Genomic DNA, 12255 nt, shown 5'->3' with positions numbered 1-12255 from the left:
CACCTGGCCCTGTCTTTTTTTTTTTTTTTCTTTTTCATTTTGTTTTTGTTAAAGCACAGGGACAGGACCCATGGGCTGCCTGGACCTGACCCTGTCTTAATCTCCAATTTCTGAGTGGTTTCCTGCACGTCTCTGGCCTTTCTTCTGACAGTAACATATTTCAAGTCTTCATCTTGCCAACTCCTACTCATTTTTCTATGCTCTAATCAGGTTTCATTTTCTCTGAGAAACTTTTCCTGAACTTCCAAGATAGCCAGATGTCTAGCTTCTTGCTCCCACAACCCTCTTACACATACCTTCTATTATCCCATCCACCATACTGAAGAGATCAGCTAATACGATGTCTTCTTTGATGCTAAAATTGAGGAGAGCAAGTACCATGTTTTCCCCATATTTCTATTCCTAGGCCTAATGTAGGACTCGATACTGAAATCTAAGAGGGAGATGTTCTGCCTGGTAAGATGATGGGCATGTTCAACTTTCTTGCCCTCATTTCTAACACAATCCCATTCATGCTTTTTAAAATGTTTTATTTTTTACAAGATTTTATTTTTAAGTAATCTCTACATCCAATGTGGGGCTTGAACTCATAACCCCGAGATCTAGAGTTACATGCTTCATTGATAGAGCCAGCCAGGCCCCCCAACCATTCATGCTTTTGGGTTGATTAATTTTTAGAGGTATATGAGAGTGGAGATGAGGAAGACAGGGAGTTTGGTCCATTTAGGATTTTCCAGTTGGCTCAATCTGAGACAGGCCCAGAAAACCAAATCCCAGTTTTCAAATGGAAATGGAAATGGCTCAGACATAGTGTGGAAAGAGGTGCTGAGGTGGTCTTTTCTTCCTCTGACTCTCTTTGGTTGAAAGAGGCAAGATCCCCAAGCTGGACCCAGAGTTCAGGAGCCCAATGTGCAGGTGCAGGGAGCTGTTGAGGAGTTCTTTGGGTCTGATGTTCAGTCTCTTCAACTTAGAGGAATCTAAAGCATTCCCACATTCCTATGGGGTTAGGTATGGGGTTTCTCTGGATTTGGGTCATCCATAAATGGGAAGAAATGGGGAGAAAGTTGGTATCTTTTTCCACTCCCTAAGCAGTCTCTTCAGGTCTACCCGGACACCTGGGCTCTATCCCAGCAGAGAGGCTGAGAATTCTACCACTCAATCAGCAAGGAGAAAACCCACCTGTCTTCTTCCCACACACTCTGACTTCTAGGTAATTCTAACTATCCTGGCAACCTCTATCATCTCTTGCAAGGGGAGAGACAGTTGGGGGAGAAGAGTGAATATTGGGCTAGGCATCTAGCACTTAGGCCTCTTAGCATTTCCAAGGCAAACAGGAAAGTCTTAAGTTTCCTGTTACTGGTGATGTTGGCTAACCCCCATGATTAGCTTTTTTCCAGGCAAGTAAGGAACGTCCAAAGCTTAGTATGAGGAGCAGAGTTGGGAGTCACAGCCTGATAGACTAAGGCATAAGAGGTAGTGAGAGGCAGTGAAAAGGAGAGCTGGACTGAGGGTAAGGACACCTGGATTTGTCTCTCTGCTCTGCTATTAACTAGCTATGTGAACGCGGGGGGCCATCTTTCCACACGGGGACTCGGTTTCCTGCTCTGTAAATTGAGGCCTGGATTAGATATCCAAGATTCCTGTTTCCTCTCATTTTTCTCTATTTGTGCATGATACGAATGGGCACAAGACACAGAAACTGTTGGGATGGGACAGACACATTAATGAGAAGTCAAACAGGGCAGGCAGATGGTAGGGTGGGGGAGGGGAGGTTGGAATAGATTGAAGGACTGGTTCTAGGACGGAAAGAACCTAGAACTGCCTAGAAAGGACGTGATCCCTCAAGGGGCAAGATATTGGCCTATATAACTTTGATAGGTGTTTGCCGGTGGTGGGCAGGAGAGCAGGGTCGCCCGCTCGCGCTCTCAAAACGGACCCCGCCCCCTTTCCAGCAAATCGTAGCTTTCCTCCCCATAATGCCCAGCAGCCACTGCTAAACCGCGCACTGCAACCGAACTCTACCTAACTCCACCTCTCTCACCGCGCAGCACAAATTTCTCATTTTTATTGGCTTTTATAACTGTCACTCAGAGAATTCCCGTATCCGTTGGTTGTCCCCTACCTACCCTTTTCTGTCCCTTGTAATCTCGCCTTCTTAGGCTGTACCTGCCCCCCGAAGCCAATTTCCTTTTTCTATTGGGTAGCTAGAATGTCACTTCTCACGATACAAAATTATGATTGGCTGTGCGTGCCAGGGCTCGCGCAGTTACCAGGCAGCGGGCTAGACTGAGGCTAGTTACCACGTCAGTGAGCTGACAGGGAAGGTAGCCGGCTCCACCGCCCGTTCCGGCCGAGTCTTCCTGGCCGACTGTGCGGTCCCTGACTTCGGCCTCAACTTCCAGGAAGCGGGCTCCTTCCCTTCTCCCATCTGCCACCAGAGCCGGGAGAGTCGCTTAAAGACGCCTTCGGGGCCCGGGCTGGACATGAGCAGCGGCTGCGGGTCCTGGGACTAGGCCCCGCCATTTTGGATCCGCTGACAGGTCAGCGAAGTCTCTTCTTAAGAGTTCCAGTGTCGTGAAGGCAGCCCTGACATCGCCGTAGGGAATGAGGGGAGGCGGGCCCTTAAGTTGGACGAGCCGGGTGGCTTAAGAACGCAGGGACAATAATTAAACAGGAAGAGATTGTTGTGGGAGAGAACTGGGAGGCATGCAGGGGTGCAAAGGTCAGGCCCCTGCGGCCGGAGGGGCGACTTCATCTCTGACTTATGATCCTTTTCGGGTGTCCGAATCTTTCTCCCTGTGTTCCCAGGTTTCACCTAGCCTTTAGCTTCCGTCTTCTAGAGCTTTCTGTTTCCTAAAGAGCCCAGTCCTCAGAAGCTCAAAGCAAACCTAAAGAACATTGGATCTGCTTTTTAGGGTTGATTTTTAAGCCTTAGAAATGAGGTCTCTGCAGATCCTGTACAGCGTCCACTTCTGTGTGACTGCCTCCTTAGTACAACTGAACTGCTTTATTAACACTGGATGATGAACTAGTGCAACTTAGACGCAGGTAGTGAGAAGAGGTGTGGAAGGATTGAGGCCAGTCTTATGGAGACCTGGGCTAAGAGAAGACTTTCCACTTCTGGGGCAGCTCAGCTACCAGTCTGGGTCTGTATGTCAACACTGGACTTAATCTTCTGAGGCTGTTTCTTCCTTTACACAGTCTTTTACAGATACTCTCTTCTGGTGTATGTTTTGGTTGGCATTTCCCCCCAAGGTGTTCTCTTCATTTGGCCTAAAGCGATGTTTAATCAGAAGGGAGCCACTTTGTTATGATACATTTGGCCAAGAACAGAGAGGGATTTGAGTATTGGTGAAAAAAAGGTCATGAAAGATGTTCAGCTAATTTAAAAGTGGTAGGGTCAGGGCAGCAGAGTGAATGATGGAGGAGTGTAACTCCAAGAAGTTTATGGCACTGTGGTAACCTTTGATAAACTGCTGTATTGTAAAACTGTAAAATTCCCCAAGGGTAAAGAGTGGCTTCAGAAATGAGGAATAGTGTAAATAGTGTTTTTTAGTGCACAACAAAGAAGTTTTTATGCCATTAATTCAGGTATATAAGGCACTTTTCTGGGCCCTCTGGAGGATACAAATAGAAAGGTCTGTTTTGGGATTGCTCTGTTTAACTTACACCCACTTCTTAAAAGCAGTAGCATATATGTGCAATGGCCTACCTAGAGCATGAGCTAGGGATAAGCAGTATCAACCTAATGCCTTTGGGAAAGTAATGGACACTCAAAAAGTGTTATCTGTACCTGGGCTTAGTTGTAGTGTGTGGTCCTGACTTGTGCCTTCGTCTGGCCTTGGCATTCAGGACTTTGCATGGGGGGGTAGTGACAAGGAAGATCAAAACCTCATTGTGTTAGAGGGAAAAACTGTATAGGATTGACAGTGACTAAACTCAGTTTCTTCTTACCTAATGCCCTCTGCTCTCCTGAAATTGTGTGTGTGTGTGTGTGTGTGTATGTTGGTGGGGGATAGCATTGTTTGTATTTATTGATTTTAGATAAGTGGGATGGAAATGATCCAGGAAACAAGTTTATATTTTAACTTGCTGATATAAGTTGCAGAATTTCTACCAAAAAAATAGAAAGTGGCTTATGAAATTATATAGCCTAGGAAGTATCCAGGTTTGATGAACCTGTCTTTCTTGCCTGGGTTGATGTGCCCCGTTGAGCCTTGTTGAGTTGATAGGCTTTGCATGGTGCGCAGTCTAGTCTTTGAGTAGATGGTGTGACCAATCCAGCATCTTTTCAGTTGGGCCTGGAGGTGACTCAGGCATCAAAGATTTCCCCTTTCTTTACCAAAAAGTCATTTTCTAGGTAGGAATAGTTTTTCACCTCCCATTCTCACCCAAATCAGAAAATTTGTTCTTTTTTTGTATGTCAACCATACTTCAATTAAAAAAAGAAAAGAAAATTTGTTTTTCCTTCAAGACTTGAATTTGAGCTATATTTCAGAGGTGACTGTAGACAGACAGTGCCTTCTAATCTTGACAGTGATGCTTATTGGCTCACTGGGAGCTCAGGTTGTAGATACCTTTCCTTATGAGTAGCCGGGCACCAATCCCAGTTGAACTCATAGTACTCAAGAGTTCCACTACTGTTTCACGTTCCAGAATGCAGGATGACTGCCACTTTTAGATAATAACTTCATTGATGGGGTACTTAGACTGGCTAGTGTGGGCAGCTAGAGAGGCAAAAGATGCAGCTTCTGCTTTTAAGGAGACACACTGTATTTATACAGTACTCTCTGGAAGGATCATCCTTGTCTTTGTTTGCCACTTCTGTTGACTGATCACAGTCTGTCCCTGTGGTTCAGTGTGACTGATTAGAATGATTCTGTTGGGATAATGGTGAAGTTGAGTTGAAGGGAGAAGGGGAGGTTTGTTTTACCATCAGGCTGAAAGACTGGTGTAAATATAATTTACATTTAAATAATAATTTAGCTTTTTTTGTTCTTTTTCTATATTTCAGTATGTTCAACAGCAGTTGTTTAATTACATGAAAACATAATAGAGCGTCTGTTGATTTGGAGCCCCAGTCATAATGGAAGTGATCGTGGATGTAACGATTTGTTGCCATCACATAAACCAAAGATTACAAGCTTAAAAAAGCTTGTAAAAAAAGGCAGATAATGTAAATGAGCAAAGTAAGCCAGATATGAATATATTAGGACTGTACGGATGTATTAGCAGGGACTGTCATTTCTGGCATGTGGGCACAGTATGACCAGTCTTCCTATTTTTCAGGAGAAACTTAAAATTCAGATCATTGTGTTTTAAACTCTTGGCAACTAGTTAAAGTCTTTAAAAACCTTTTCCAGATAGAACAAATATGTCTGTGGATTGGATTCTATCCATCATGGGTGGATGATGACCCCTGATAGGTAAGACAGGCATGCCCTATGAGATTTAATCACTGTAGTTCTCTGTGTATCATTGCACAGGCTAACTTTTTATCTTTGTCCTACTCTGTAAACTGTCACTGTTAGTTGTCACTTTGGGTGCTGTGAGTGGTTAAAAGATGAATGAGAAAAAGAAGCATTGTTTCATTCTTCATTTTCATCTCCAAGCTGTCTGCCAAAGGACGTCTTTGGACATATCTTAGTGGCTCACCTTGCATATCACCTTGGGATAGTCTCAGAATCTCCATAGAGGGAGGAGTTGTCATGGCAGAGCTGAGGTACACTGGTCACCTGATTATTATACACCTGATTTTCTACTTGTGGCCTGTCAGGGCACCAACTCTTTCTGGTTTGACTTTCACTTACCTCCACCCTTTGGGTAAATTTCTTGGTCCAATAAGTTGTTTACTAATTCAGTAATTCTTTTTTTTTTTTTAAGGTTTTTTTTTTTAAGGTTTTATTTATTTATTTGACAGTCAGAAATCACAAGTAGGCAGAGAAGCAGGCAGAGAGAGAGAGGAGGAAGCAGGCTCCCTGCTGAGCAGAGAGCCCAACATAGGGCTCGATCCCAAGACCCTGGGATCATGACCTGAGCCAAAGGCAGAGGCTTTAACCCACTGAGCCACCCAGGCGCCCCTAATTCAGTAATTCTTGATCGCTATCTATGCTTTATTAGCACAGAACTGTGTTATATTCCTTGGCAAGCTCTGGGAATCTTAACAATCTGTATCTTTAGTGCTTCTCTGGAATATTTGAGAGACTGAGTGAAGCTAAACCTTGGAAGGGCCAGTTGAGGGTCATTTAGCTTCTGGCCTTTCAGAAAGCCCATCAATTTTCTTGGTTTGCACAGCTTTGTATTAGACACCAAAGCACCATAAAGCAGTCTTTTCCTTTGGAGAATCTAATTTCTTATTACATAAGGACAACTTTTTTAATTTTTTTTTAAGATTTTATTTATTTGAGAGAGAGAGAGCGCGCGCGCGCACGCACACACAGGTTGGGGGAGGGACAAAGGAAGAGGAAGAAGCAGACTCCCCACTGAGCAGGGAGCCTAACTCAGGGCTCCATCCCAGGACCCAGAGATCAGAATCTGAGCTGAAGGCAGAAGCTTAACTGACTAAGCCACCCAGGTGCCCAAGAATTACATATTTCTGAGAAGAAATGTGAACATGCATTTAGCACATGAGGAGACTTCAGGAAAATAGATGTGAAAATATAATAGACTGGTGGGTAATGTGGGCTCTTTTTGTCTGTAGAGTAGCCTGTGTAACTTCTGATAGAGAAACAAATAGGGGATGCAGAAAGAAGGCTTGCCTGCCTGCCTTAAAGTCCTTGTCTTCTATGAAGTCGTTGTTCTTACAGGTGCTGGATATGAGCTGCCCTATATTGAGAGTCAGTCTTTGATGTTAGTTCATCCATTTGTTCATTTGCTCCTCCAGTATTTATCATTTATCTTATAGGCATTGGGGATAAAAAGATAAATAAATCATGGTGTCTTCCTGAGTTGCCTATAGACTCATGGGAGAGACAGACTAAATGAATAATTATAAATCAGTATCAGTTCTTTAGAGCCATGTACAGTGTAATGTGATGACAGAAAGGACTACTAATACTCTGTGGGGGGAGTGGGTTAGCTAGAGAGGATCTCAAAGAGCAGGGATTATATTTTTTATTTATTATTTATTTATTTTTAAAAATTTTATTTGTTTATTTGACAGACAGAGATCACAAGTAGGCAGAGACAGGCAGAGAGAGAGAAGGGGAAGCAGACTCCCCGCTGAGCAGAGAGCCTGATGCGGGCCTCGATTCCAGGACCCCGGGATCATGACCTGAGCCGAAGGCAGGGGCTTTAAACCACTGAGCCACCCAGGCACCCCGAGCAGGCATTATAATAACAACTATTTTTTGGAGGTTTGGATAGTGCTGATACCATGCTAAGTGCTTTACAGTCTTCTTATGGAGCCTCACAACAGATGAGGAGATACTATCTTCATTTTGCAATGGAGCATTGTAAACTGGGGCTCAAAAGGCTAAGAAAGTTGGCTAAGATGGTAAAGATGGTAATAGTCAGGACTGTTTTGCTTCCAAAGCTGGTTCTTGAAGCCACTGTGGTATTCTGACTTTCTCATTAACTTTTGGATGGATTGAGTAATGGTTTACCAGATGGACGAGAGTGAGAAAAAAATATTCAACACAGAAAAGGAACAGCAAGTGCAAAGACAGACAACAAAAGCCATGATTTTGAAAAGGATGAACTTTTCAGGGCACCTGGGTGGCTCAGTGCGTTAAGCCTCTGCCTTTGGGTCAGGTCATGATCTCAGGGTTCTGGGATCGAGCCATGCGTCAGGCTCTCTGCTCGGCGGGGGGCCTCCTTACCCCTCTCTCTGCCTGCTTCTCTGCCTACTTGTGATCTCTGTCTGTCAAATAAATAAATAAAATCTTAAAAAAAAAGAAAAGAAAAGAAGGAACTTTTGATGGTCTATTTCATACATAGAGAATATGTATAGCATATATGGGGCATTAGCGTCCCCTACCCAACTTAAAAAACAAAATATCACCACAATGAGGCTGCTTGTATATCCTTCTCTGTTAGTCACATTCCCCCTTCCCATGGCCACTATTCTAAATATTTTGTGAGTTTTCTGGGATATAGGATTAGCCGTGAACTTGCTGAGATACAGGATATGAAGTTCTTCAGTTTTGCAAGATGATGCCAAATTGCAATCCAGATGAGTTGTATCAATTTACGTATCCACTAGCCACTTGCTCTGCATTTTTACCAACTCCTAATATTGTCAGGTTAAATTTTTTGTGCTGTAAAATGGTATCTCATAAACATATTTTATAATTTTCTTGATTATTAATGGAGCTAATAATGTATTCATATATTTATTTGCTGTTTGTATTTCCTTATTCTGTGAAATGCCTATTCATGTCTCTTGCCAGTTTGGGGGTATGTTTATATGTCTATTCTTACAGTTTTTGTAACATTTTATATTATGAATATTGCTTCTTTATTAGTTATATGTATAAGATATACCAGTATTTTCTCTGAGTTTGTGACCTATATTTTCCCTCTTTTTCATGGTGTTTTTTGAACAAATGTCTTTAATTTTAACATGGTTTAATTTACCAGTTTTTTTTTTAACTGGTTATGCTTTTTGTTTTCTGTTTAGGTGCTTCTCTTCTGTGCTGAGATTATAAAAATATTCTTGTATGTTATCTTCTAAAAGTTTTCAGATTTCCTTTTTCACATTTAAGTCTTTAGTTCATTGAAATAGATTTTTTTTTTAAAATTCCATGAAATAAGGATCCAATTTATTGTTTCTGTTTCTCGTGCTTTTGTTTAGATCTAGAGGGAGTTGCTAGTTGATAGAGTGACTCTTCTTTGGATCCTCTTGGGGTGAGTAACTGGGATGCCACAAAGCACCAGGGGAATGCTGTAGACTCAGCTTTAAACATACAGTACTTTTAAAGGATATATGTGGCTTAGAGTCTCTGGGCCAGTGGCTTATCTGGCTGGGGATGTTAGTTGCTGCTTATTTGGTTGTTCCTTCTCATGTTATTTCTGATACAAGATAGACCTTAAATTCTTTTCTACCATACTTATATGAGGTCTCTGCAGGCCTTTGTGATTTTTTGTTTTAGAAATGGATGCTTTATTTTTTAAAATTCTTTTTTTGAAGATTTTATTTATTAGAGCGTGGGAGAGTGAGAGAGTGTGCATGCACAAGCATGAGCATGGGGGAGGGGTAGAGAGAGAGGGAGAACCAAACTCCCCACTGAGCAGGGAGTCCAATGGGGGACTCAATCCCAGGACCCTGGGATCATGACCTGAGGGGAAGACAGACGCATAACTGACTGAGCCACCCGGGCACTCTCTTTGTGACCTTGTCACAAAGGGTTCTAGCAAGTGGTTCACTAAGCTTCCCATTTGAAGCTGAAGGGCAGATTCCCTTGGAAGAAGACCTCTGTGAGGAGAAAAGTGCTCAGAGGCCTGGCAGGAGATTAAGCAACTCTGTAGGGTCCTTGAAAAGAATTTCTCTTCATCCTCTAGTTGTTTCTTTTTTACTAAGAAAAGAAGCTTGAGAAAATGATTTTTTGCTTAGATCTTCACTGTCTTAGAAAGTTCTTAGCTTTGGGTGCTTATTCACTTTTCATTGAATGTTAGGTTGATTACTTCAGTTGGAATCCCAGTTCAAAATTTATTTTCTCTGGGAAACCTTCCAAATAGGTGGTAGATCCTTTAATTAATTAATTAATTGGCTTTTAAAAAAAATTGCAATTTGTAGTATACTGTTGTTGTTTACCTGTTGCTGTGTTATTTTCAGTATGAGTGTTTTCTCTCATTCTCTTAGTTCTTTGAAAGAGAAATTAAATACTCTTATTTTATAGTGTCCTTTTACAGGCCTTTCAAAAATTTTTAAAAAAGATTTGTTTATTCATTTTAGAGATAGACTGCAAGCGGGGTGAAGAGCAGAGGGAGAGAGACGAGTAGACTCATGCTGAGTACAGAGCCTGACACAGAGCTAGATCTCACAACTCTGAGATCATGACTCCAGATGAAATCAAGAGTCTGACACTTAGCTGACTGTGCCACCTAGGCACTACCAAAATATTTTTTATAATGGTAGGTATTCCTACTGAATGCCTACACCTACTGAATAATAACTATATATTGAAGGCCATCCATGATATGCCCCACACTTGCTGTTCTAGCTTTATCTCCTGTTATTCCCCTAGGAATAATATTCCAATCAGTTTGGAATAATCATAATCCCCTAAATACCTACTAAAATTTCCTACCTATGAGCCTTTACCGTTGCCATTCTTTCCTTATATTTTTGACTGTTTGAATCTGGTCTGGTGGCTCCTGGGTGGCTCAGTTAAGCATCTGGCTCTTGATGTCAGCTCAGATCATGGTCTTGGATTCCTGAGATCAAGCCCCGTGCTGTCAGGCTCCACGCTTGGTGAAGAGTTGGCTTCTCTCTCTTTCCCTCTGCCCCTCCCCCTGCTCACTCTGTCACACTTACTCTCTCTCAGATAAAAAAATAAATCTAAAAAAAAACAACCCTGAATCCTGTCTTTCAGTTGCCTTTCCGGAGCCTTCTGCCAGAAGTAATTTTCTTTGTTCCACTACTGTGACACTGTGTATTACTCATGCATTGGAGATATATATGGGTTTGTGTGTATATGTATATGTTTTATCTAATCTACTAGATTATAAATTCCTTGTGGGTGGGTAGTGACAATTCTGTATGCTGTGTGTAGTATTTTGCTTAGCATGTATTAGGTAATAATGTCTGATTGAAGTAAATGTTAGCTAATTAACTTTGATGACTGCTCTTAATCCTTTACGTATGGAATAATACAACTACTCTTCACTATTCTAATTTATTTTTTAAAAATATTTTTTAAAAATTATTTTATTTTCATAGTAATTATTTATTTTTTTAAAAGAATTTATTTATTTGTCAGAGAGAGAGAGAGGGATAGAGAGAGCACAAGCAGAGGGAGTGGCAGGCAGAGGGAGAAGCCTGATGTGGGACTTGGTCCTGGGACCCTGCGATCATGACCTGAGCCAAAGGCAGATGCTTAATGACTGAGTCACCCAGGTGTCCCTTTAAGTATTTTGTTTTAAAGATGGGTGTATTTGAGAGCACACCCACAAGTGTGAGTGGGGCCAAGCGGAAACTAAGATGGCTCAACTCGGTGGCTCAACTGACTGAGCCACCCAGGCACCCCTGCACTATTCTAATTTAAAAATAGGTAGTAGGTAATATATATGTGTGACACAAAATTCAAGAGATACAAAAGAATATACAGAGAAAATTAAGTCTTTCTCTCATCCCAGTTCCCCACTTCCCTTCTCTGGAGGCAACCTCTGTTAGCCATTTCTTCAAAATCCTTCCAGAGGTATAAAGCATATTCATCTTGCCTAAATAATTTAAGGAAGGAACCATACTAGAGATTTTATCTTTTCTCTTCTGATACTTTGAATTATTTTTCAATTTGGTCATTTTCTATTTCTTGGTTCTCCTCCCTCTTATTGTTGTTATGTTCTCATTGTTGAATCTTCTCAGGAGAGAACATTGCTGTGTGCCTAGGGCATTAGGAAAGCAGATAAATCTCCTGGGACTAACCTAGTTGTTTCGTTTCTTTCTTTTCTTTTTTTAACCTAGTTGTTTCTTTACATTGTCATTAAAGTAAATGTTTTATTATATTGGATTCTCTTGTGGATTTGAAGGGGGTATTATGGTCCTGGACAAAATTTGTGCCTTTTTCCCTTTATTATAATGGTTTTCATACTTCTTGCTTTCTGGGGGCCCTGTCTTAGGCAAAATGTGCAAATGGTCCTACTGGAAGAATGTATTTTTTTCTGTATATCTATGGCTCATTTTCTTTTAGATCCCATTAGACTCTGTAAATGCCTCATGGGCAGAAATTATATCTCATTTCTTTCTTTGTTACTAATTTTAGATTATATTGATGGTATAGTAATATATTCTCCCTATAAAAATTTAAAACTAAAACATTATAGGTAAGGTTAAAGTGTCCTCTGATTACACCCTGATTTTATAATATCGTGTCTAGAGATAACTATGGTTGTTGAGTTTGGGGTCATCTGCCCAGACCTTTTTTTTTTTTTAAAGATTTTATTTGTTTATTTGACAGACAGAGAACACAAGTAGGCAGAGAGGCAGGTAGAGAGAGAGAGAGAGAGAGAGAGAGGAGGAAGCAGGCTCCCCGATGAGCAGAGAGCCCGATGCGGGGCTCGATCCCAGGACCCTGAGATCATGACCTGAGCTGA

General features: G+C 41.5%; 1 protein-coding gene across 4 annotated transcripts in view; it reads left to right on the top strand.

Moving 5' to 3' along the window:
- Window positions 1-2283: 2283 nt before the first annotated feature.
- Window positions 2284-12255, top strand: part of GBF1 (golgi brefeldin A resistant guanine nucleotide exchange factor 1) — a 121768-nt gene continuing 111796 nt past the window's right edge. For all 4 annotated transcript variants that reach the window (XM_080823578.1, XM_080823576.1, XM_080823577.1 and 1 more), the window contains exon 1: window positions 2284-2540. The gene's annotated coding sequence lies outside the window, so the exon portion shown is untranslated. The remainder of the gene's footprint in view (window positions 2541-12255) is intronic.

This window comes from Martes martes (assembly GCF_963455335.1).
Source record: "Martes martes genome assembly, chromosome: 14".
NCBI classification, from domain to species: domain Eukaryota; kingdom Metazoa; phylum Chordata; class Mammalia; order Carnivora; family Mustelidae; genus Martes; species Martes martes.
Note: the sequence above shows the minus strand (reverse complement) of the source record. Positions and strands in the feature narration are given on the sequence as shown.